This window comes from Ranitomeya imitator, chromosome 6 (assembly GCF_032444005.1).
Source record: "Ranitomeya imitator isolate aRanImi1 chromosome 6, aRanImi1.pri, whole genome shotgun sequence".
In the NCBI taxonomy this organism is placed as follows: domain Eukaryota; kingdom Metazoa; phylum Chordata; class Amphibia; order Anura; family Dendrobatidae; genus Ranitomeya; species Ranitomeya imitator.
In genome coordinates, this window is record NC_091287.1 from 286,427,827 (window position 1) to 286,453,488 (window position 25,662).

A 25,662-nucleotide genomic window follows, 5' to 3' on the forward strand; every position below is an offset into this window, starting at 1 on the left:
TTTTGGGTTTTGGAAGAGCCATGCTCCTAATGGGTGCCAAAGTTTAGGCTACAAGCAACCCAGTCTGCCCCCTCCCTCTCCCTCCTTTTTGGACCATTCGGGGAATCTCTTCTTCAGAGCTGCTCCCACCACCTTCCTGTACCTCACGCCATGAAGAGTCAAGGGCTTCATCATCTACACTACACTCTTCCAACATCTGCTTCTCCTGGGTAGTCTCGGCAGCACAGTACGCCCCAGAAAGTGGCACCTGAGTCTCATCATGAGATGCGTACTGAGTTGTGCTGACCGTAGGCACTGGCCCACCCGCTTCTTCAGATTTAGAGAGACAAAGCAGTTGCACATCACTGCATACTGCCTCTTCTTCTATTTCTCGAATGCTGCTTGGCTGGCCCCCTCTTTCCAAGCTAAGAGATTCAGAGAACAGAGATAGCTCCTGTCAAGGGTTCTCTGACTGCCTGGGCAATTTGGCAGGTGGTGAAGAGACAGATGGGTTCTCTCCAGTGCTCTGGACCTGAGAGGATGTGGCACTAATTGAAGTCGATGCGTTAGCTGCCATCCATCCGACAACGGCTTCAATTTGTTCGTCCTGCAGCAGTGGGGTATGGCGAGCTCCGACAAAGCTGCGCATAAAGAACTGTTCCCTGGTAAAACTTGGGGATGCTGAGTCACTGGTGCCTGCAGCAGGCACAGAATCCCCACTTCCTCTCCCTGCAGAAACTCCATGCCCACGTCCACGTGCCTTACTCCCTGCCTTCTTCATCTTGGTAGACTGATAAAGACAGGCAGAAAAGTACTAACGGGTTAGCGTGCTTATTCCTGAACAGCTGCTGACAGGTATAAGAAACACTAATTTTATAAAGTGTGGACTAGACTTTAATATGAACTAATGTGGCATACACAACTGTAAAGTGGAGTGTTTGGTGAACTTTATTTAGTTTTTTTTTTTTTTTTTTACAAAAAAAATGGATGTACCCAAAGATGTAAAACCGATAGTATCACAAACTTTTTCTAGCTATTACAATGCAGTAAGGTAACCCACAATGCAATAGATGAGGCTACAAAAAATAGGCTAATCCTAATCTGGCTGAGTCTGCAGGGCACAAGGCTGCAGAAGGCTCCTCTATCTACTCCTATATAGTGCACGCAATCTAGCTGGATACGGATAGAAACTCACCACTAATAGTAGAAATCAGGAAAAATGGGCTGCACTAATGAAAAAAAGGACAATGTATGAGGCAGTGACGCACGCTGAGCGGACTACAACCAGATGGGGCTGCAGAACACACTGTAGTGAGAGCTGCACTCACACACACAGATCTTGCAGACAGCCGTGAACGGTGCTGCAAGGCTGCAGAAAAGCTCCTCTATCTACTCCTATATACTATTTGTATGCTATCTAGCTAGATATGGATGGAAACACAGTAATAGGAGAAATCAGGCAAATGTGCAGCAGCACAAATGCAATAAAAGGACAATGTAACAGTATGAGGAAGTGACGCACGCTGAGGGAACTACAACCAGATGTGGCTGCAGAACAACCTGCAGCATGAGCTGCACTCACACACACAGAGACCTTGCAGGCAGCCGTGAACAGCGCTGCAAGGCCAAAAAAAGGTTCTCACACAGTGGTTGCTACAGTAGCCTGGGTAAAGTACAATGAAGCAAATCGCTATCTCAAACTGTCCCTCAGTCAGAACACAGCGTCCTGTCCCTAACTGAATTCACAGCACAGTGAACCCAAAATGGCGGCGGCTTTTATAGTGCATCATGACATCATTTCAGCAGCCAATCACAGCCATGCCAGTAGTTACATGCCTAACATGCAGAACAGGATGTGCCCACACTTCTTAGGATTAATCATTGGCTGAATTAAATCAAACTGGCTCATAGCATTATGGGAACTTCCGATTCCGGTATCCAATATTGCAAAAGTATAGGAACTCAGCATCGGAATTCCGATACAGCGAACAGCGGCTGATACCCGATATTTGCAGTATCGGAATGCTCAACACTAGCCATTATACATCCATTAACAAAACCATCTCTCAACCAAAACTGTGCTGCTAACTATAGACCCGTCTCTAATCTTCATCACTTCATCTCTAAACTCCTGGAACGCTTGGTCCACTCCCGTCTAATCCGCTATCTCTCAGATCACTCTTCTTTACCCTCTTTAATCCAGTTGCTGCTCTTTACACTCTACTGAAAATGCAGTAAGTTTCAGTAAGTATGCTTTGTTTGAGATTAATAAAGGAGTCTGCATAATTTTTTCAATTAAAGGATTTTATTCTGGCGGTGTTTTTATTTAACATAACTATAGGATTTGTAATGGAGAGACACCTCTCCATTACTAAGCCATGGGCTTGATATCACCTGACATTACAGAGGTGACATCAACCCCACAAATATTAACCCCACTTGCCACCGCTACAGGGCAAGTGGGAAGAGCCGGGCAAAGCCACAGAAAATGAGCATCTAATAGATTTCTAATCTAGATCTAATCTAACTTCTGGGCAGCTGCAGGCTGACGATTTTAGGCTGGGGGCAATATCCATGGCCTCTTACCAGCCTGAGAATACCATCAAGGCTGGTTGTCAAAAATGGGGAGGATTCCACCCCGATTTTTTAAATTATTTAAATAATTTAAAAAAAAAGTATGGGTACCCCTCTATTCTTGATAACCAACCTTGCTGAAGCTGACAGCTGGAGGTTGCAGCCCCCAGCTGTGAGTTTTGCCTGGTTGGTTCAAGAAAATAGGGGGAACCCGCATTGGGTTTTTTATTCACTTATTTCATTAGATCACAGCTTGTGGCTGTAGAATATCCCAATCATATGCTCCTGCTGTCACTGATATTAGCGGCAGCAGGTGTCGGATCTTGGGAGTAATTGTCCCAAAAGCCCCCACCTGCTGTCGCTTGGACTTTAATATAACTCTCATCATTCTCCTCTGCTCGCTTTGATCGTCGGCAGAGCAGGGCAGCACCAGCTGCCCGGAACATGACCGCTCAGCGACCAATCACAAGCCGCGACGTCATCGAAGGTCCTTAACGCGCTCATTCTTAGAAAGGGAAGCATGGCGGTTGCAGCGGTGACAACCAGGGCGCGTCCAAGGGTAAGTATATCAATATTTTTTATTTTTATTCTTTATTTTACATATGAATATGGATCCAAGGGCCTGAAGGAGAGTTTCCTCTCCTTCAGACCCTGGGAACCATAGAGGATACCTTCCGATATTTGTGTCCCATTGACTTGTATTGGTATCGGATATCGGTATTGGCAATATCCGATATTTTTCGGATATCGGCCGATACCATCCGATACCGATACTTTCAAATATCGGACGGTATCACTCAACACTACTCATGACATATTGTACTTCATGATAGTGGTAAAAATGTTTTGATTTAACTTGTGTTTATATGTGAAAAAAGCAGAAAGGCGAAAATTTTGAAAATTTAGCATTTTTCCAAATTTGAATTTTCATGCCCTTAAATCACAGATATGTCACATAATGTACTTAATAAATAACATTTTCCTTCCACATGTTTACCTTACATGAGCACAATTTTGGAACGAAAATTTTTTTTGGTTAGGAAGTTATAAGGGTAAAAATTAAAACAGCGATTTCTCATTTTTACAAAACCATTTTTTTTACCGACCACATCATATTTAAAGTCACTTTGAGGGGTCTATATACAGTATTAGAAAATACCCAAAAGTGACACCATTCTGAAAACGGCGCCCCTGAAAGTGCTCAAAATCACATTCAAGAAGTTTATTAAGTTGAATTTTTGCAATGTTTAAAAAAACACAAAAAAATTATTTCAGATCCTATTTTTTTATATTACAAAGGGTAACAGGAGAAATTGGATGCAAAAAGTTGTTGTGCAATTTGTCCTGAGTACGCTGATGTGCCATATGTGGGGGTAAACCACTGTTTGGGCGTATGGCAGAGCTTGGAAGGGAAGTAGTGCCATTTTTTTTCAATGCAAAATTGGCTGTAATTAAGATCGGACGCCATGTCGCGTTTGGAGAGCCCGTGATGTGCCTAAACAGTGGAAACCCCCAACAAGTGACACTATCTTAGAAACTAGATTCCCTAAGGAACTTATCTAGATGTGTGATGAGCACTTTGAACCCACAAGTGCTTCACAGATGTTCATAACGTAGAGCTGTAAAAATAAAAAATCATATTTTTTCACAAAAATTATCTGGTTTGCTTGCTAGTAGTTGGCATGGCTGTGATGGTTCCAGAAGTGCCTTTAGCTTAAAAGCTTTTTTATTGGCTGCGCAGCAGCCTTTCAACAAGCTCTATTTGGCTGGGGAATCTGAATATCATGACAGACTTTCAGGAAAAGGTCCATGTTCAAAGTCCATGCACGAATGCTAGGAGTCCGATATTAACTCTGAACATTATGTAAGGAGTAGCAGAGAACTTCATTTGCCCCTCCCCTACGTGGTGCCCATGCAACCCTGTTTGCACGTTGTATACATTATTTATATATATGTATTGCACTGCATATGTCATGTAGTTTTAACGTGCTGAAATCTGTGTTTGCATTGTTCCAATTGCAATATGCTGTGCTGTGTTTGCCTTGTTTTACCATGTTCCTATATGTGTCATTGTTGTAGAATTAGGGAAAGCAAGGAGTTTATGAGTGGGCTGGGTCAACAGCAGAAAAGGCGGCAGGAAGCTGCAGCTCCCAGTCAGAAGCTCGGGCACGTGAGCCCTGAGCAGATGTGTGGCTGCAGCCTGGGCATTGCCAGACTCCCAGCAGGGAGAGGATCTGCTGCCCCAAGCCAAAGAACACAACGGAGCATTACCACACTCCAAGGAGGGAGGAAATCTGCTGCTCCAGACCAAGGACTAAAGGACCACAACATGGGCTCCAGGACTTTGGATGGGCCCCAGCTGAAAGGACTATAAGTGTCCAGATTCTAGCGAGTGGACTGAGTGCCTGATCTCGGCTACGCGACTGTTGTGAGTACAGCCGTGGATAGTTTCAGGGAAAGAGCAGGAAGCCAGTGTTGTATCTTCTTTTCTACTACCTGTTCCTATTTCTTTATTATTGAAAAACATAAAATAAAGTTATCCCTGTTGGATCACAGTGGTGACCCTGTATTTTGATTTCTGGACTACAGTGGCTGGAAAAAATAGGTAACCCGTGGGAAGGAGCTGTGTTCGTGTTTATTTTATGTACAAGGGGCTGGGGGTGCTCACTGACTGTCCAGTGGACAAAAAAGAAATATTTTTTTTTTACAATAAAAACTATACATGTTTGGTATCTTTGTACTTATACTGACCTTGGGAATCATATTGCAAGGTCAGTTTTACCATATATTGAACATGTCACAAGCACCAACCAAAAAACGATGAGCACAAGGTCAATTTATCAATAAATAATACAAATTTTATTATAAACCACAAACTTTAAAATACACATTGCCAATTAGGGAGAAAGGGAAATAGAAAAACATGTTTACATAGTGTGATTCATATTAAGCGACGCATTTCTCCGGACAGAGGACTCATTTAGATTATATATTTAAAGATGTAAAACTATCAATTTTAATTCTCTACCTCTGTCCATATATTTAAACGACAAATGCAACCTATCATTATGCTGTATATTTGCATAGGCCTGGCTATTTACCACAGGGGAAACATATTATCCACAATTCCACATTCCCCAACCTATGCCGGGACAGAAATCCTCCCCCCACATGTATCACCAGCTACCCAGTTCCAACATAGGGTCTCCCAGAGTAACAAATGACCGTGCAAATAAAATGAGATTACATTTACCTGTGGATGGTTGCCGGAGATTGGGGCAGTACCAAAGCCCAGACAAGTGCGTCCGCGCCGACGCGCATTTCGGACCTCTCCTTCTTCAAGGGGCCTTGTTCATATATTGAACATGGTAAATAAAAAAAACAAAAAGATATTGTGGAATCGCACTTTTTTTTAGTGATGAGTGAATGTACTTGTTGCTCGGGTTTTCCCGAGCACGCTCGGGTGATCTCCGAGTATTTATTACTGCTCTGCTCGGAGATTTAGTTTTCATCCAGGCAGCTGAATGAGTTACAGCTACTAGCCTGCTTGATTACAAGTGGGGATTCCCTAGCAACCAGGCAACCCCCATATGTACTCAGCCTGGCTAGTAGCTGTAAATCATTCAGCTGCCGCAATGAAAACTAAATTTCTGAGCAGTCATAAATACTCGGAGGTCACCCGAGCGTGCTCAGGAAAAGCCGAGCAACGAGTACACTCGCTCATCACTACTTTTTTTTGCAATATCACCGCACTTGGATTTTTTCCCCATTTCCTACACTATGTGGCAGAATGAATGATCTCATTCAAAAGTAAAATCTGTTCCACAAAAAAACTAGCACTCAAATGGCTATATGGCTCAAAAAATAAAAAAGTTATGGCTCTTGGAAGAAGGGGAGGAAAAAACAAAAACGATTACAGTATATACTCGAGTATAAGCCGAGAATTTCAGCCCATATTTTTAGGCTGAAATTGCCCCTCTTGGCTTATACTTGAGTTATACCCAGGGGTCAGCAGGGGAGGGGGAGCAGCAGCTGTGTAATAATACTCACCTGCTTCTGGTGCAGTCCCTGATTCCCCCAGTGCCGCAGCTTCTTCCTGTAGTGAGCAGACACATGGTACCGCTCATTACAGTAATGAATATGGACCCCACTCCACTCCCATAGGGGTGGAGCTGCATATTCATTACTGTAATGCTGCATATTCATTACTGTAATGAGCGGTACCATGTGAACGCTCACTACAGGAAGAAGCTGTGGCACCGGGGGAACCAGGGACCATGTCAGGAGCAGGTGAACATAATGCAGTGCGCGATATTCACCTGCTCATCGTTACACCGCCAGCTGCCGCGTCTTCCCCATCCTCTGCACTGACACCTGATCGCCAGTGCAGATGATGGAAGACACAGTAGCGCTCGGCGGCGGTGGAACGAGGAGCAGGTGAATATAGCAAGTGCCGGGGGCCTGACAGGTGAGTATGTGATTTTTTTTTTTGCAGCAACAGCATATGGGGCAAATGTCTGAATGGAGCATCTTATGGGGCCATAAGCAACGTTTGTGGAGCATTACATGGGGCAAATGACTGTATAGAGCATCTTATGGGGCTATAAGCAACATTTGTAGAGCATTATAAGGGGCAAATGACTGTATAGAGCATCTTATGGGGCCATAATCAACATTTGTGGAGCTTTATATGGGGCAAATATCTTTATGGAGCATCTTATGGGGCCATAATCCGCATTTGTGCAGCATTATATGGAACATATTTTAATATGGAGCATCTTATGGAGCCCATCATAAACTTTACGGAGCATTATATGGGGCTCCTGATTCAATATGGATATTCAAAAACACTTAACCTACTGATGTCTCAATTAATTTTACTTTTATTGGTATCTATTTGTATTTTTGACATTTACCAGTAGCTGCTGCATTTTCCACTCTAGGCTTATACTCGAGTCATTAAGTTTTCCCAGTTTTTTGTGGCAAAATTAGTGGTCTCGGCTTATACTCTGGTCGGCTTACACTCGAGTATATACAGTAATTGAAAATTGCCCCGGTGATGAAGTGGTTAAAACAGAGCATGATGCTTCACTTGAATAGCTAATTCCCATTCTAAAAGCATATTTTTCTCTAACAGCTACTAATAAATAAACCGACTTTTAGGACTGCAACGTATTTGATGTTTGGTAAATGCAAACGGGATTCAAATTGCAAATCAATATCTGAGGATGATAATTAATCAAAACTGAAGTTTGCCGAAGGGAATCTTACTTATAAAATTAAATTCAGCCTATAATGAATGCTAAAATAATATTTTACTGTATGCTAGCATTGGTCTTTTAAATGTAGCTGGAAAATTACAACTCTCAACATCATATTTGCATTAGTATTAAAATCCTCTGTTTTAACTGGCAGCATAAATAGTAGATTATGCATTTACAGATCAATAAAATGGGTATGATTTTATTATATTTACTTATATGTATTTATTTGTTTCTGTCTATGATGTGCGTTTTCTTTAGAATGGAAGCAATTCTTACAGTGTCTCGCAAAAAGCTCTTTTATGATGCTGGGAAATCTCTTGAGTTTAGATTTCCTTTCATGTTCTGATTTCAGGGCAGCACGGTGGTTCAGTGGTTAGTACTGCTGTCTTGCAGTGCTGGGGTCCTAGGATCAAGTCCCACCAATGGCAACATCTGCAAGAAGTTTGCATATTCTTCCCCGTATTTGCATAGGTTTCCTCCCACATTCCAAAGACATACTGATCGGATATTTAGATTATGAGCCCTAATGGGGACAGTGATGATAATTTCTGTAAAGCACTGTGGAATAAAATGGCACTATATAATTATCATGAAATTTGAAGTACTCATCACACCCTAGAGTATTGGATGCCATTCTTTTAGCAAATGACATCGTATTTTACAAGGAGGAACATATCAGACTCTCACCTACCATCGAAACCTTCAAAAAGAACCTGAAGACCTACCTCTTCCTGCAACTTGCAGTAACCACCGATCAACCAAACCACTGCACGACCAGCTCTATCCTCACCTACTGTATCCTCACCCATCCCTTGTAGATTGTGAGCCTTCGTGGGCAGGGTCCTCTCTCCTCCTGTACCAGTTGTGACTTGCATTGTTCAAGATTATTGTACCTATTTTTATTATGTATACCCCTCCTCATATGTAAAGCACCATGGAATAAATGGCGCTATAATAAATAATAATAATAACAATAATATAATAAATAAGAAAATAATTGCACTTTTTTATTGTATTTACTTCTTGTTTTTGGTTATAAAGTAACCTACACATCAAAATTCCATTTAACTGCCCTGCGTGGGACTAGCATTGATATTTCTTGAAGATAGGAGTTAAAGGGCATTACAAATCCATTCACTGGAAATCCAATACCCCCCACTTCGTAGAAGAACAAACTATTATTGAAGCAATTCTGTTATTTATATCGGCCTGTTACTTTATAAATTGGTAAAATGGGGTTACTGTAGCTTTTTGTCTTGTTACTAAATATACTTTTGATTATTATGTTCTTTACTGTTCTCCAATGCAGAAAGGGGACATGATGTGTAGGTATGTTTTATTGACAAAAAGCATGAGACAAAAAAAAGTCTCACAGCTACTGTGGCTTTTGACTTAGCATATATGATAAAATGTTAATATGTATTTTCATTAATTTTCTTTACATTTACAAAGTTATACCAAAACTAGCATACTGTATGTTCCAAATCCTATAGTATAAAATTTAGTAAATGAAAAAAAAAAGTAAAGTAGAAAGAACTGCAATATAAAAGTATAAACAAAAATTTATATATACACTTTTATAGTTTTATTCATTATAATAGCCAGTATAAAAGGATCTGTGAGGTGGAGGGAAGGGTGAATGCAGGCTGAATATTGCTCCAACTCAGTTCTCACTGTACTTAGAATATACCTGTTCTCAGAAAAGAAAGCAAACAATAGAAATTGTTCAGCATGGCTTTATTTACAGTCATTCAATACAGAGGCACAATACTTTAAAAGTTTCAAAACGTTAACAATCATAGAACACTTATACTGTAAGCAGCCTTTTCACAATTTAGGATTTCTTTAATGTGTGTTCTGTTGTGAATTCTGTGGCTGAGTTCACTTCTGTGGTCACAAGTGGTATTGCAGTCTCTGGGCTTCCTCCCTCAGGTGTTTTGGTGAGCTCGTTGGCTGCCTTGCTATTTAGCTCCACCTGAGTCTGTCTTCCTTGCTCCTTGTCAATGTTCCAGTGTTGGATCTGAGCTACTGCATCTTTCCTTGGGCCTGCTGCCCTGCTAGATAAGTGCTTCTAGTTTGTTTTCTGTTTTTTCTGTCCAGCTTGCTATTAACTTTTGCTGGAAGCTCTGAGAAGCAAAGGGGTGCACCGCCGTGCTGTTAGTTCGGCACGGTGGGTCTTTTTGCCCCTTTGCGTGGTTTTCGTTTTAGGGTTTTTTGTAGACTGCATAGTTCTCTTTGCTATCCTCGCTCTGTCTAGAATATCGGGCCTCACTTTGCTGAATCTATTTCATTCCTACGTTTGTCTTTTCATCTTGCTAACAGTCATTATATGTGGGGGGCTGCCTATTCCTTTGGGGTATTTCTCTGAGGTAAGTCAGGCTTGTATTTCTATCTTCAGGCTAGTCAGCTCCTCAGGCAGTGCCGAGTTGCATAGGTAGTGATAGGCGCAATCCACTGCTGCTTATAGTTGTGTGAGGATAGATCAGGTACTGCAGTCTACAGAGATTCCACGTCTCAGAGCTCGTCCTATTGTTTTTGGTTATTGCCAGATCTCTGTATGTGCGCTGATTACTGCACGCTGTGTTGCCTGATTGCCAGCCATAACAGTACAAGGAGCCACACCAATGATTCCCAATAGAGGGAAAAAAGAAATCCTGACATCATTTTTTTTTCTTAGCTCTGTCTTCAGTCTTTTTTTTCCCCTAGACATTAGAGTGCTTCAGGACACAGCTGTGGACATGGATATTCAGGCTCTGTGCTCCTCAATGGATAATCTCGTTGTAAATGTACAAAAGATTCAAGATACTATTGATCAGAAATCGATGCTAGAACCAAGAATTCCGATTCCTGATTTGTTTTTTGGTGACAGAACTAAGTTCCTGAGCTTCAGAAATAATTGTAAGCTATTTTTGGCCTTGAAACCTCATTCTTCTGGTAATCCTATTCAACAGGTTTTGATTATTATTTCTTTTTTGCGCGGCGACCCACAGGACTGGGCGTTTTCTCTTGCACCAGGAGATTCTGCATTGAGTAATGTTGATGCATTTTTCCAGGCGCTGGGATTGCTTTACGATGAGCCTAATTCAGTGGATCAGGCTGAGAAAAATCTGCTGGCTTTATGCCAGGGTCAGGATGATGTAGAAGTATATTGTCAGAAATTTAGGAAGTGGTCAGTACTCACTCTGTGGAATGAATCTGCACTAGCGGCTTTGTTCAGAAAGGGTCTCTCTGAAGCTCTTAAGGATGTAATGGTGGGATTTCCTATGCCTGCTGGTTTGAATGAGTCTATGTCCTTGGCCATTCAGATCGGTCGTCGCTTGCGCGAGCGTAAATCTGTGCACCATCTGGCGGTATTGTCTGAGAGTAAACCTGAGCCTATGCAGTGCGACAGGACTATGACTAAAGTAGAACGGCAAGAACACAGACGTCTGAACAGACTGTGTTTCTATTGTGGTGATTCTACTCATGCTATTTCTAATTGTCCTAAACGCACTAGGCGGTTCGATAGCTCTGCCGTTATTGGTACTGTACAGTCCAAATTCCTTTTGTCCATTACCTTAATGTGCTCTTTGTCATCGTATTCTGTCATGGCGTTTGTGGATTCAGGCGCTGCCCTGAATCTGATGGATTTGGATTATGCTAAACGTTGTGGATTTTTCTTGGAGCCTTTGCGGTGTCCTATTCCGTTGAGAGGAATTGATGCTACACCTTTGGCCAAGAATAAGCCTCAGTACTGGGCCCAGCTGACCATGTGCATGGCTCCTGCACATCAGGAAGTTATTCGCTTTCTGGTACTGCATAATTTGCATGATGTGGTCGTGTTGGGGTTGCCATGGCTACAAACCCATAATCCAGTATTGGATTGGAACTCTATGTCGGTAACCAGCTGGGGTTGTCAGGGAGTACATGGTGATGTTCCATTTTTGTCTATTTCGTCATCCATTCCTTCTGACATCCCAGAGTTCTTGTCGGACTTTCAGGATGTATTTGAAGAGTCCAAGTCTGATGCCTTACCTCCGCATAGGAATTGTGATTGTGCTATCGATTTGATTCCTGGTAGTAAATTCCCTAAGGGTCGTTTATTTAATTTGTCCGTACCTGAACACATCGCTATGCGCAGTTATGTGAAGGAGTCCCTGGAGAAGGGACATATTCGCCCATCGTCGTCACCATTGGGAGCAGGGTTCTTTTTTGTAGCCAAGAAGGATGGTTCGCTAAGACCATGTATTGATTACCGCCTTCTTAATAAGATCACTGTTAAGTTTCAGTATCCCTTGCCATTGATTTCTGACTTGTTTGCTCGGATTAAGGGGGCTAGTTGGTTTACTAAGATTGATCTTCGTGGTGCGTATAATCTGGTGAGAATCAGGCAGGGAGATGAATGGAAAACGGCATTTAATACGCCCGAGGGTCATTTTGAGTATCTGGTGATGCCGTTCGGACTTGCCAATGCTCCATCTGTTTTTCAGTCTTTTATGCATGACATTTTCCGTGAGTATCTGGATAAATTCTTGATTGTTTACTTGGATGACATTTTGATCTTCTCAGATGATTGGGAGTCTCATGTGAAGCAAGTCAGAATGGTTTTCCAGGTACTGCGTGCTAATTCCTTGTTCGTGAAGGGATCAAAGTGTCTCTTCGGTGTGCAGAAAGTTTCATTTTTGGGGTTCATCTTTTCCCCTTCTACTATCGAGATGGATCCGGTTAAGGTTCAGGCCATCCAGGATTGGATTCAGCCGACATCTCTAAAAAGTCTGCAGAAATTCCTGGGCTTTGCTAATTTTTATCATCGCTTCATCTGTAATTTTTCTACCATTGCCAGACCATTGACCGATTTGACCAAGAAGGGTGCTGATTTGGTTAATTGGTCTTCTGCTGCCGTGGAAGCTTTTCAGGAGTTGAAGCGTCGTTTTTGCTGTGCCCCTGTGTTGTGTCAACCTGATGTTTCTCTTCCGTTCCAGGTCGAGGTTGATGCTTCTGAGATTGGTGCAGGGGCGGTTTTGTCACAGAGAGGTTCTGGTTGCTCAGTGTTAAAACCATGTGCTTTCTTTTCCAGGAAATTTTCTGCTGCTGAGCGTAATTATGATGTGGGCAACCGAGAGTTGCTGGCCATGAAGTGGGCATTCGAGGAGTGGCGTCATTGGCTTGAGGGTGCTAAGCATCGCGTGGTGGTTTTGACTGATCATAAGAACCTTACTTATCTTGAGTCTGCCAAGCGCTTGAATCCTAGACAGGCCCGTTGGTCGTTATTTTTTGCTCGTTTTGATTTTGTGATTTCATACCTTCCGGGCTCTAAAAATGTGAAGGCGGATGCTCTGTCTAGGAGTTTTGTGCCCGACTCTCCGGGGTTATCTGAGCCGGCGAGTATCCTCAAGGAAGGAGTCATTGTGTCTGCCATCTCCCCTGATTTGCGGAGAGTGTTGCAGAAATTTCAGGCTAATAAACCTGATCGTTGTCCGGCCGAGAAACTGTTCGTCCCTGATAGGTGGACTAGTAAAGTTATCTCTGAACTTCATTGTTCGGTGCTGGCCGGTCATCCAGGAATCTTTGGTACCAGGGAGTTGGTTGCTAGATCCTTCTGGTGGCCATCTCTGTCACAGGATGTGCGTGCTTTTGTGCAGTCCTGTGGAATTTGTGCTAGGGCTAAGCCCTGCTGTTCACGTGCCAGTGGGTTGCTTTTGCCCTTGCCGGTCCCGAAGAAGCCTTGGACACATATTTCGATGGATTTCATTTCTGACCTTCCCGTTTCTCAAAAAATGTCGGTCATTTGGGTGGTCTGTGATCGCTTTTCTAAAATGGTCCATCTGATGCCCTTGGTTAAATTGCCTTCCTCCTCTGATTTGGTGCCTTTGTTCTTCCAGCATGTGGTTCGTTTACATGGCATTCCTGAGAATATTGTTTCTGACAGAGGTTCCCAGTTTGTCTCGAGGTTCTGGCGAGCCTTTTGTGGTAGGATGGGCATTGACCTATCTTTCTCCTCGGCCTTCCATCCTCAGACTAATGGCCAGACCGAACGAACCAATCAGACCTTGGAAACATATCTGAGATGTTTTGTTTCCGCTGACCAGGATGATTGGGTGTCATTTTTGCCGTTGGCTGAGTTCGCCCTTAATAATCGGGCCAGCTCGGCTACCTTGGTCTCTCCATTTTTCTGCAATTCTGGGTTCCATCCTCGTTTCTCTTCAGGACAGGTTGAGTCTTCGGACTGTCCTGGTGTGGATTCTGTGGTGGACAGGTTGCAGCAGATCTGGACTCAGGTAGTGGACAATTTGACCTTGTCCCAGGAGAAGGCTCAGCTTTTCGCTAATCGCAGACGCCATGTGGGACCCCGACTTCGTGTTGGGGATCTGGTTTGGTTATCTTCTCGTCATATTCCTATGAAGGTTTCCTCTCCTAAATTTAAACCTCGTTTTATTGGTCCGTATAGGATTTCTGAGATTCTCAATCCGGTGTCTTTTCGTCTGACCCTCCCAGACTCCTTTTCCATACATAATGTATTCCATAGGTCGTTGTTGAGGAGATACGTGGCACCTATGGTTCCATCTGTGGAGCCTCCTGCCCCTGTTTTGGTGGAGGGGGAATTGGAGTATATTGTGGAGAAGATTTTGGATTCTCGTGTCTCTAGACGGAAACTCCAGTATCTGGTCAAATGGAAGGGTTATGCTCAGGAAGATAATTCCTGGGTTTTTGCCTCTGATGTCCATGCCCCAGATCTTGTTCGTGCCTTTCATGTGGCTCATCCTGGTCGGCCTGGGGGTTCTGGTGAGGGTTCGGTGACCCCTCCTCAAGGGGGGGGTACTGTTGTGAATTCTGTGGCTGAGTTCACTTCTGTGGTCACAAGTGGTATTGCAGTCTCTGGGCTTCCTCCCTCAGGTGTTTTGGTGAGCTCGTTGGCTGCCTTGCTATTTAGCTCCACCTGAGTCTGTCTTCCTTGCTCCTTGTCAATGTTCCAGTGTTGGATCTGAGCTACTGCATCTTTCCTTGGGCCTGCTGCTCTGCTAGATAAGTGCTTCTAGTTTGTTTTCTGTTTTTTCTGTCCAGCTTGCTATTAACTTTTGCTGGAAGCTCTGAGAAGCAAAGGGGTGCACCGCCGTGCTGTTAGTTCGGCACGGTGGGTCTTTTTGCCCCTTTGCGTGGTTTTCGTTTTAGGGTTTTTTGTAGACTGCATAGTTCTCTTTGCTATCCTCGCTCTGTCTAGAATATCGGGCCTCACTTTGCTGAATCTATTTCATTTCTACGTTTGTCTTTTCATCTTGCTAACAGTCATTATATGTGGGGGGCTGCCTATTCCTTTGGGGTATTTCTCTGAGGTAAGTCAGGCTTGTATTTCTATCTTCAGGCTAGTCAGCTCCTCAGGCAGTGCCGAGTTGCATAGGTAGTGATAGGCGCAATCCACTGCTGCTTATAGTTGTGTGAGGATAGATCAGGTACTGCAGTCTACAGAGATTCCACGTCTCAGAGCTCGTCCTATTGTTTTTGGTTATTGCCAGATCTCTGTATGTGCGCTGATTACTGCACGCTGTGTTGCCTGATTGCCAGCCATAACAGTGTTCTGCCCATTTGGGCAAAATATAAGGTTAAAATTATTGTTGTCACTTTAATAAGCTGTAATATTTTGATAGTGACGTCTAATGTGGCGATAACACCATCTGGTGACGTTTAATTGTATTACAAGTTGTTTTTCTGTAAAGCTGTCAATTACATTGTGGGAAAAACCAATGTATTTTGAGTAAGAAGGTCCTGTTGAAGCAGTCATTTTGTAGGAAGCAGTCTAGCAGAACAGTTGAGTAAACTTTCTCCAGCATTATGTTACTAAAACTCCATGATCCTGGATAAAGTATATCTGGTAAGGGAATTATTTCTGTTCTGTTGTATTGTTCACATGTACAAACTTCATCTTGCCTTTGTGCTGTCTGTGTCCGTGTGTCAGTGTGTTGTCAGTTTACTGTATGTGCGATGCCTGTGGAATGAAATGCGGCACAGAAACTAAAGAGTTTTATGTATTAACCCCTTAGTGACAGAGCCAATTTTCTGCTTAATGTTCAAGCCAATTTTTACAATTCTGACCACTGTCAATTTATCTGGTAATTACTCTGGAACGCTTCAACGGATCTCACTGATTCTGAGATTGTTTTCTCATGACATATTGTACTTCATGAAAACGGTAACAATTATTTGACATTACCTGCGTTTATTTGTCAAAAAAATTGAAATTTCTGTTTCTTTATAACATATTGTACTTCCTGTTAGTGGTAAAATTTCTTCAATATGACTGTTAGGGCTAGCGGAACGCACCAAATAATAAGACTGATAGTGTACGGTGCATTCGTAGCCCGGGGTCCACCGTGCAGAGATGGAACCTGCTGCTGAGTAATGACGGACTATATGGCGGTACTCATAAGTATACTCGCGTGGGTTAAACTTCACCCAACGTGAAGGAAGCGATCCTTTTGCGTCACAGGATCGCGGTACCGCACATAGAAGGCGAGCAAGCAGTCAGCGAACTTAACCCCAACTAGGATTGAAGTCCGATTAGACCACTTGCTGACACAACACCGCAACAGGGTGTGTTAGGCAACTCTTATAATTAGAGCACCAAAGTGCGAACTGTGCCATGCTGGCAGGCACCACTAAGGACCCAGACGTGGGTCAGGAAGCGCACTACTGGCACGTGGCGCCGCACTGGCGGTCACAGCAATAGACGCTGATACGTGTGTGACACGTTGAGTGATTTGTCGGGCGCTAGATAGCAGCCATACTCCATACGCGAACAGTCATACAATAGGGTAGGGGTATTTAATGAACGACTTGCACTCACAACAAACACACGTATTCAATTGTACACTAGCGCATGGCCGTGCGGTCATGCGCAGTTTATATAATTGCAGGACAGGAAGTGGCCACAGAAACTTTGCCCTTCCAGGGCCTGCCAAGAGGACCAATGGAATGCGCCGCAGAGTCAGAGCACATGACCCTCGATCTCCAACGGGAGATCTTGCTCTGGGCATGCTCAGTGTGCGCAAACAAGGACTTAGTCCCAGGGAAGTCCGCTCGCCGCTGACCAGCACTGACTTTAATGGCAGGAGCTGAAGAAGCAGCAGTAACTCTCTGTACAGAGTGAGAGCGAGCAAGACACTGGAAGCGACGTCCCTGCTGAGCAGACTCCACTGCGGCTGGAGGAGAATGGGAGACCGCAACAGAGACGGATCGAGATTCCCCCCTGTGCAGCAGAGGAAACTCGACTCCTAACAATGACTTGCGTTTATTTATGAAAAAAAACAGAAATATGGCAAAAAAAATTATAATTTTCAAACTTTGAATTTTTATGCCTTTAAATTGAAGAGTGGTGTCACATAATTATTGAACAACATTTTCCATGTGTCTACTTTACAGCAAACAAGCTTGTGCGCCTTATTTGTTAAGTTGCATTAAGCAATATTATGTCATTGTATAGCTCAATTTCGCAGTGAATAGCTCTGTAAGATATGTATATTGGCATAGGAAATATGATCCCTCTATCTGCATATATTATAGAATATTGTGCCTATTATTATTATTATTTTTTTTGTCTATACCTTTATATTAATCTAGGCACTTTTTCTTTAAGATCCAAGATGTAATATGCTATTTAAGCATCATGTTATTTGAGGGCATTACCACCACTGTCGCTGCTTGCCGGGGCGACTAATGGTTTATTTGTATCTTAGAGTTATATTATTTCTGCGACATATGTATACTTATTTAGTGTTATCCTGACATTTATATTGTAAGCACAATTATCTATAGGGACTCTTTGAAAGACTTAACATGCATGTAAACACACAAAACAACCATTTTTTAACTCCTGGTCCATCTGTCTAACATTAGTCACCCATAATATATTGGCTTACAGCATTCATTGATAGCGCATGCGCTTGTTGGAGGAGAGTGTATGGGTTTGTTAGCAGATGCGCGCCCGCATTACTATCATGTGTCCCCTACTACGCATGCGCCAGAACTCTCTGTATTTGTTTGATATGTGCTTTACGCAAGTGCACTAAATAACCTGACCCCCGCTGAGATCTAGTTCCGGGTTTTCCCGGACATGCTATGGAAACATGCAGTGTCCACTCCTGCCGCAGCTAAACCAGCTGGTAAGACTAAAAACAATTAATTCCCTATAAATAGGTTACCTTTTCCAGACCAGGTACACTCACCTTGAAAAGGACACCGAGAGTGTCGGAACGCACGGGTCCTCTTCCTCCACTAGGCTACATTGCGGCTTGCAGGGATATTAGTACTTAGACCAATTCCTTCTTAACTGGTCTTTTCCTGAGCAGTGGCACGTTTGCTTTAGTGCATTAAATATGGACTTAAATACCAGGGAAGCGTCCTGGTGTAGCCAGGCATCAAATATTTTTGGACAGCTCGATGGCGGTGCGATGCGTGGTGATATGACGGCCAGTGTAGATGACGGTTTTCAGACTCTAACGAAATTGTCAATTTACATAAAAATCTGACCAAAACGTGGTGGAACACAAAAAGTTTGGAAGAGTACAAGAGACTGAATATGACACCACGTGGCCTGAGGGTCCAGATCTTCCAAGCTTGGGAGGTGGACAATGACTTTCGGAACACTTGGGAAAATGGGTTACAGAAATGCTCATATATAATCATTGACATGCTGATTGAACAAGATTGGCTTATATTATCTAAATTAATGGATGATATCAGAGAGAGAAACGAGACTTGAGTCTTTTGATAAGAAGGAACAGGTAGACCCCTTTAAGGAACAACTAAAACCAAAAACTAAGACCATAGACCGCTTTGAAAAAGACATCATTAAGGAAAAGAAAAATAAATTCCAACGGGACAAGGCAGATTATGATAGTCATAAAGTCTACAAATGGACACATCATGGCAATAGAAGGATAAATAGGCAAACTATGGAACAAAAGAGGGATGCTACACTCACCATTGTGGACCCTGTTTCTAGTGATTTTTTATCCACCGACACCAGCGACCGAGAAAGCGGCACAGAAGGGGTCGAAGAAAACTTAAAAAATCATGGAAAGAAAAACAAGAACTACAGGACCTGGTCACCCAGTACCAGATGGGTCACACGCTTCGGCAACCGGAAGCGTCACTAGCAACTGCGGACCAGACGAATGACCCCTTACCAAATCATGGTGAGTTACGTATAATTAATCTTTCTCCATATATTTGGTCAGCTACTGAAACAAGTCTGCTTTCTAAGGGCCTGTCTTTCTCTCCAATGAACAGGCTAGATAAGTTTGAATTAACAAAAGACCTTTACATGTTTTGTAGACAACTTACATTTAAACTTTTGTATAAACAACCTTCACTGATCGATAATTTTCCAGAAAACGACAGGTGAGTTCTCCGTGACCTGATGGAATTATTGGAAGAGAATGACACCAACACAGGTAGGAGAAAATTCACTGGTAGACTACCATCAAAAGCCACTCCTCTATTCTCTATGTTCCCAGCTGTACAGATTTTTTTTGAGACCACGAGTCGGGATATATTAAGGCTCAAACTTGACCATAACTGTCAGAATAATTTATCTAAAGATGAGAGATGGGCATTGGAGAATTTGAGAAATAATGATTCATTTGAAATAATAGAAGCTGACAAAGGTGGTAACATTAGCTTATGGCCCAAGGATATGTACTGTATGGAGGCCAGAAGACAACTTAGTAACACACAGTACTATCAGATTTTACCATCAGATCGCACCCTCACCTTTAAAACCCAATTAGAGAGATTACTCTCTAGAGCTTGGATACAGGGCATTATCAACAAAAAGGACTTGGACTTCTTATCCACCTCATATCCTGTGGTTCCAACATTTTACATGTTGCCAAAAGTCCATAAGTCCATAACCAGACCTCCGGGAAGACCTATTGTATCTGGTATCGGGGGACTTTATGAAAGACCATGCATTTACCTCGATTACTTTTTACAGCCTATCGTTCTTGGGTTGGACTCCTACACACGGGACTCATCACATCTAATACGACAACTAGAGGGCCTGGATGTCCCCACCAACACTCTACTCGTCACTCTCAACATGGAAGCACTGTATACCAATATTCAACATGATTTAGATGATTTAGTGTTTTAAACAAACACTCTACGGGGGACAGAAAGCATGATTATTTTATTTTCTAACTATTAAAGCTAGTCCTCGAGAAAAATTACTTCGTGTTTGACAGGACCTTCTTCAAACAAGTGTCCGGCACTGCGATGGGGGCCAGATGTGCCCCCTCATATGCGAATCTCTTTTTAGGGTGGTGGGAAACACATGTACAGGGACTTCCAGCTTATCGCTCTCACGTGTTGTGATGGCATCGTTTTTTCGATGACATCCTTATTGCATGGACCAGAACGGTCGAACAATTTGACCGTTTCATTAGGGAGCTGAATGTTAATCATTGGAACATTAAGCTGACGTCTTCTTCTTCCACCAGCTCAGTCGACTTTCTTGACCTCAAATTATTGCTTCATGAAAATCAAATCACCACCACTTTGTACCACAAGGAGACTGCCACCAATAATTTGTTGCACTATGAGAGCTTTCACCCAGCTCACCTCCGTAAAGGCATACCAAAGGGGCAATTCCTGAGACTCAGGAGGAACTGTAGCCACCTGGACGATATCAGCTTGAAATCGTGGGCTCTCACGGATAGATTCTTGGAGCGGGGCTCTAGCCCTAACCCACGGAAAGTTGTATCTAGAGCCTATGGAAAAATATGATCTGACTCAGATTTCCGTTTCTTTCCTATCACAGCTCTGGGCGAACTACATATCATTGTGGTTCTCTCAGACAGTGATCAACCCGGGTTCACTTACTTCCATGGGAACTTTCCCATTTTTTCCTCTCCCCCTTATTTTCGTTTTGTGGGGTGTTTCTCAACTTTTCTCATCCCCTTTCTTTTAGATATCCAAGTGTAAAGAAGACAACCAGGAACAATTTAGAAGATGTTGAGTAAAAGAGCCATGTTGTCACCTCATCGATCCATCCCGTCCTTGTATTTTAGGTCTCTTTCTAGGGACAGCTACTTATGGACTCATGGCTGCATGCACATTTTTACATCATGTATAATTTTTTGCTTTTTGCTATTCTTCGTCAATTATTTAGCAAAATTGGGGTACGGTGTACTACCAGACAGGCGTACTGGTGTAATGGACTATTGTTCTATATTTCAGCAGCGCCTAATAGCCTACTATGTGGCTCCAAAAGTTCTGCATTATTTCGGTGTGGCCATTGAACCTTTAATGACTACTATCCGCATGCGCATTCAGGGCTCTGCTAGCCTGGCAAGTGCACGCAGGCGCCTGAGCTCAACCATATTCCTCTATGTGACTTTCGCCCTTCATAGGGCTGGCGCATGAGCTGTTTGTAATTGAACTCTCACTTACTTCCGGGTCACTGCTCACTGTTCACCGTGTGCACCGCCGTTACTTCACCATGATGCCGCTCCTCTATCGCCAGGACACAGCTGGTATGTCTTATCATAATTTAATCCTTATTTAAAGCACCGTATGGGGGACCAGAGTACTTCCACCTTGAGAAAGACACCACGAGTGTCGGAACGCGTGGGTTTAGATATCCCGCAGGCTGGACTTTATGCTGGGGTGACCTTCTGACTGCATCAGGGCCAGGGCTAAGTATTGACCATTGCCTTGTTTGAAACCTTTTGAGGAGCCCAGCATCAGGGGATCCTCCTGGGGACCCCATTGCATTTATGGATAGTATATTGTTGTTATTTGACCATTGGGCAGGACTCACTGCCTATGCACACAGATCTAGGAGGGACTTTATTTATTTAGTTTAAACCACTGAGATTATGCCGGGATCCGGCTGCAAGTGAGTTCTCCTGCTTCATAAACATGTGCTGTGTTGCTATTAATAAACCTTTGTACATGTTATTATCTCCAGCCTAGGGATACCGTTGCTTGAGTATTGGACCCTTTATTTATTGATTTGTATCTACGTGAATTATCCTCTATGGATTTTTTATTGCTTTTATGTGTTTTCTGGTTCTGCAATAAAGCTTGACTATAATTTTGATTGTCTTGGGTGATCCCTGTCATGTGCATGTATCTTTTTCTTACATTTCTTGGCTTGCAGGGATATGGGGCGACCTTTAAAGGACTGGCTAGGGTGAAGTATTAGCTTGCCTTGGTTTATAACCTTATTTGTCTGGTCCCTTTCAGGACTTGTAAATTTTTTTTCGTTAAGATTGTTATTAGTCCAGTTATTGTTGTATAGGGCCCGGAGGCTGGTATATAAATACCCCAACAGAGTTATATGGAACTGAAGGGTGCAAAACAACAGGAGTGTTCAGGTTTTAGTGTGTCTAATCCTATGATGGAGGGTATTATAATTGGCAGAACCTGTTTGTAACACCATGCATCAATCCTGCTATAACAAAAAAAATATCTGTGTAGTGTAGCCAGTGGTTGAATTATACATTTTTATTGTGAAGTTCATATTCTGTATATTGGATCTATTATGTATTTGCCTTTGTTGATGTTTTAGATGTTTTTAAATTTGTGAGTGTTTTTCTGGTTTGGAAATAAATAAAAACTTTTCGTATTGTGAATATAGTGGTGATCCTGAATTTATGCATGGGCTTTTTCTTCTTTGTTCAAATGGTTTCTGGTAATTCATGTATTTAGGTGATCCCACAAACTTATAATGTCTCTATAATAGTTGATGGTGCCCACTTTACATAGATTGGTTTATCTACTTTACATCACCACAATTTTAGAAACATTTTTTTTTGTTAGGAAGATATGAGTTAAAATTGACCAGCGATTTCTCATTTTTCCAACAAAATTTACAAAACCATTTTTTTAGGGACCACCTCACATTTGAAGTGACTTTGGGGTCAATATAACAGAAAATACCCAAAAGTTACATCATTCTAAAAACTGCACCCCTCAAAGTGCACAAAACCACATTCAAAATGTTTATTAACCCTTCAGATGCTTTGCATGAACTAAAGCAATGTGAAAGGAAAAAATGAACATTTTACTTTTTTGACAAAAATGTACTTTTTTTTATTTTCCAAAGGGTATCAGGAGAAAATGGACCACAAAATTTGGTGTGCAATTTCTCCTGAGTTCCCCAGAATCAACTCTGCAAATTATCAGGTGTGTGCTCCATCACAACAATTTCTCCTTTGGAAACAATTTGTACCAACATTGTATGGGCAGTGCCATGGGAGCATGGTTTATGTTTATTTTGCTTCTTGTAGGTTTCTCGTATGCTTTATGGCCAAAGTGAACATGCGTTTATGTTCTGCATGTATACCAACTTAAACCAAGCTCAATTTTTAAGTTTTTTCAACAGAGTATTGGAAGCAAAAGGTCCTCACAATATGCTAACCTATTTATGGCTAAACTAGAGGAGGAAATTATGTCATCTTGTGCTATTAACCCCTTAACGACCGCCGATACGCCTTTTAACGGCGGCAGTTAAGGGTACTTAAAAGTAAATAGCGCCCCCAGAGTCTGATTTTCTCCAGGGTCTCGGCTGCCGGAGGTAGCCGAGACCCCAGAGAACATGATTCGGGGTTTTTTTTTACCGACCCCGCTTTTGCGATCGCCGTAATTAACCGTTTACCGGCGATCGCAAAAAAAAAACGCGATTTCCCTTTTAATTTCTCTGTCCTCTGATGTGATCGCACATCAGAGGACAGAGAAATGGGGTCCCAGATAGCCCCCCAATACTCACCTGTCTCCCCCTGTGCTCCTCGTGGCTCCCGATGGGCGCCGCCATCTTTTTCCGGCAAAAAAATGGGAGGCGCATGCGCAGTGCGCCCGCCGGCCGGCCGGCATCGGGAGGATCTTTGGGGTCTCGGCTGCCGGGGGTAGCCGAGACCCCAAAGAACATGATCGGGGTCGGTTATACTGACCCCTGTTTTGCGATCGCCGGTAATTAACTGTTTACCGGCGATCGCAAAACAAAAAAAAAAATTGGTGTGTTTTTCTCTGTCCTCTGATGTGATCGCACATCAGGAGACAGAGTAATAGGGGGATTCGGGGACCCTGTTATACTTACCGGTGTCCCTGGGTCATCCTGCTTCTTTTCCTGGCCGCCGGTGTCTTCTTTGGCAAACAAAATGGCGGGCGCATGCGCAGTGCGCCCGCCATCTGTCGCCATCTGCCGGCCGGCAGGAGAAAGCAGTTGGGGCTAAAATTAGGGTTAGGGTTCAGGCTAGGGTTAGGGTTAGGGTTAGGGCTAGAGCTAGGGTTAGGGTTAGGGCTAGAGTTAGGGTTAGGGTTAGGGTTAGGGCTAGGGCTAAATTTAGGGTTAGGGTTAGGGTTGGGGCTAAATATAGGGTTAGGCTTCTTTCACACTTGAGTCGGTACGGGGCCGTCGCAATGCGTCGCCCCAACATACCGACGCACGTTGTGAAAATTGTGCACACCGTGGGCAGCGGATGCAGTTTTTCAACGCATCCGCTGCCCAATCTATGTCCTGGGGAGGAGGGGGCGGAGTTACGGCCACGCATGTGCGGTCGGAAATGGCGGACGCGACGTACAAAAAAACGTTACATTGAACGATTTTTTGTGCCGACAGTCTGCCAAAACACAACTGATCCAGTGCACGTCGCGATCCGTCGACAATACAAGTCTATGGGCAAAAAACGCATCCTGCAGGCACATTTGCAGGATCCGTTTTTTGTCCAAAGCGACGGATTGCGACGGATGCCAAACGACGCAAGTGTGAAAGTGGCCTTAGGGCTAGGGTTAGGGTTGGGGCTAAAGTTAGGGCTAGGGTTAGGGTTGGAGCTAAAATTAGGGTTAGGGTTGGGGCTAAAGTTAGGGTTAGGGCTAGGGTTGGGGCTAAAGTTAGGGATAGGGTTGCGGCTAAAGTTAGGGCTAGGGTTGTGGCTAAAGTTAGGGTTAGAGTTGGGATTAGGGTTAGGGTTTGGATTAGGGTTGGCATTAGGGTTATGCTTGGGATTAGGGATAGGTTTGGGATTAGGGTTAAGGTTAGGGTTGGGATTAGGGGTGTATTGGGATTAGGGTTAGGTTTGAGGTTAGGGTTGAGATTAGGATTAGGGGTGTGTTGGATTTAGGGTTTTGATTAGGGTTATGTTAGGGTTGACATTAGGGTTGTTTTGGGGTAAGGGTTGTGATTATCGTTAGGGTTGTGATTAGGATTATGGATCGGGTTGGGATTAGGGTTAGGGGTGTGTTGGGGTTAAGGTTGGAGTTAGAATTTGGGGGTTTTCACTGTTTAGATACACTGGTACATAAGGGGGTCTCCAAACACGACAGCCAAATTTGCGCTCAAAAAGTCAAATGGTGCTCCCTCCTTTCTGAGCTTTGCCGTGCGCCCAAACAGTGGGTTACCCCCACATATGGGGCATCAGCGTACCCGGGATAAATTGGACAACAACTTTTGGGGTCCAATTTCTCCTGTTACCCTTGTAAAAATAAAAACTTGGGGGCTATAAAATCTTTTTTGTGGAAAAAAAAATATTTCTTTTATTTTCACGACTCTGCATTCTAAACTTCTGTGAAGCACTTGGGCATTCAAAGTTCTCACCACACATCTATATAAGTTCCTTGGGGGTCTAGTTTCCAAAATAGGGTCACTTGTGGGGGGTTACTACTGTTTAGGTACATCAAGGGCGTCCGATCTCAATTCCAGCCAATTCTACATTGAAAAAGTAAAACGGCACTCCTTCACTTCCAAGCTCTGCGGTGCACCCAAAAAGTGGTTTACCCCCACATATGGGGTATTGTCGTGTTCAGGAGAAATTGAACAACAAATTTTGTGGTCTAATTTCTACTGTTACCCTTGTGAAAATAAGAATTT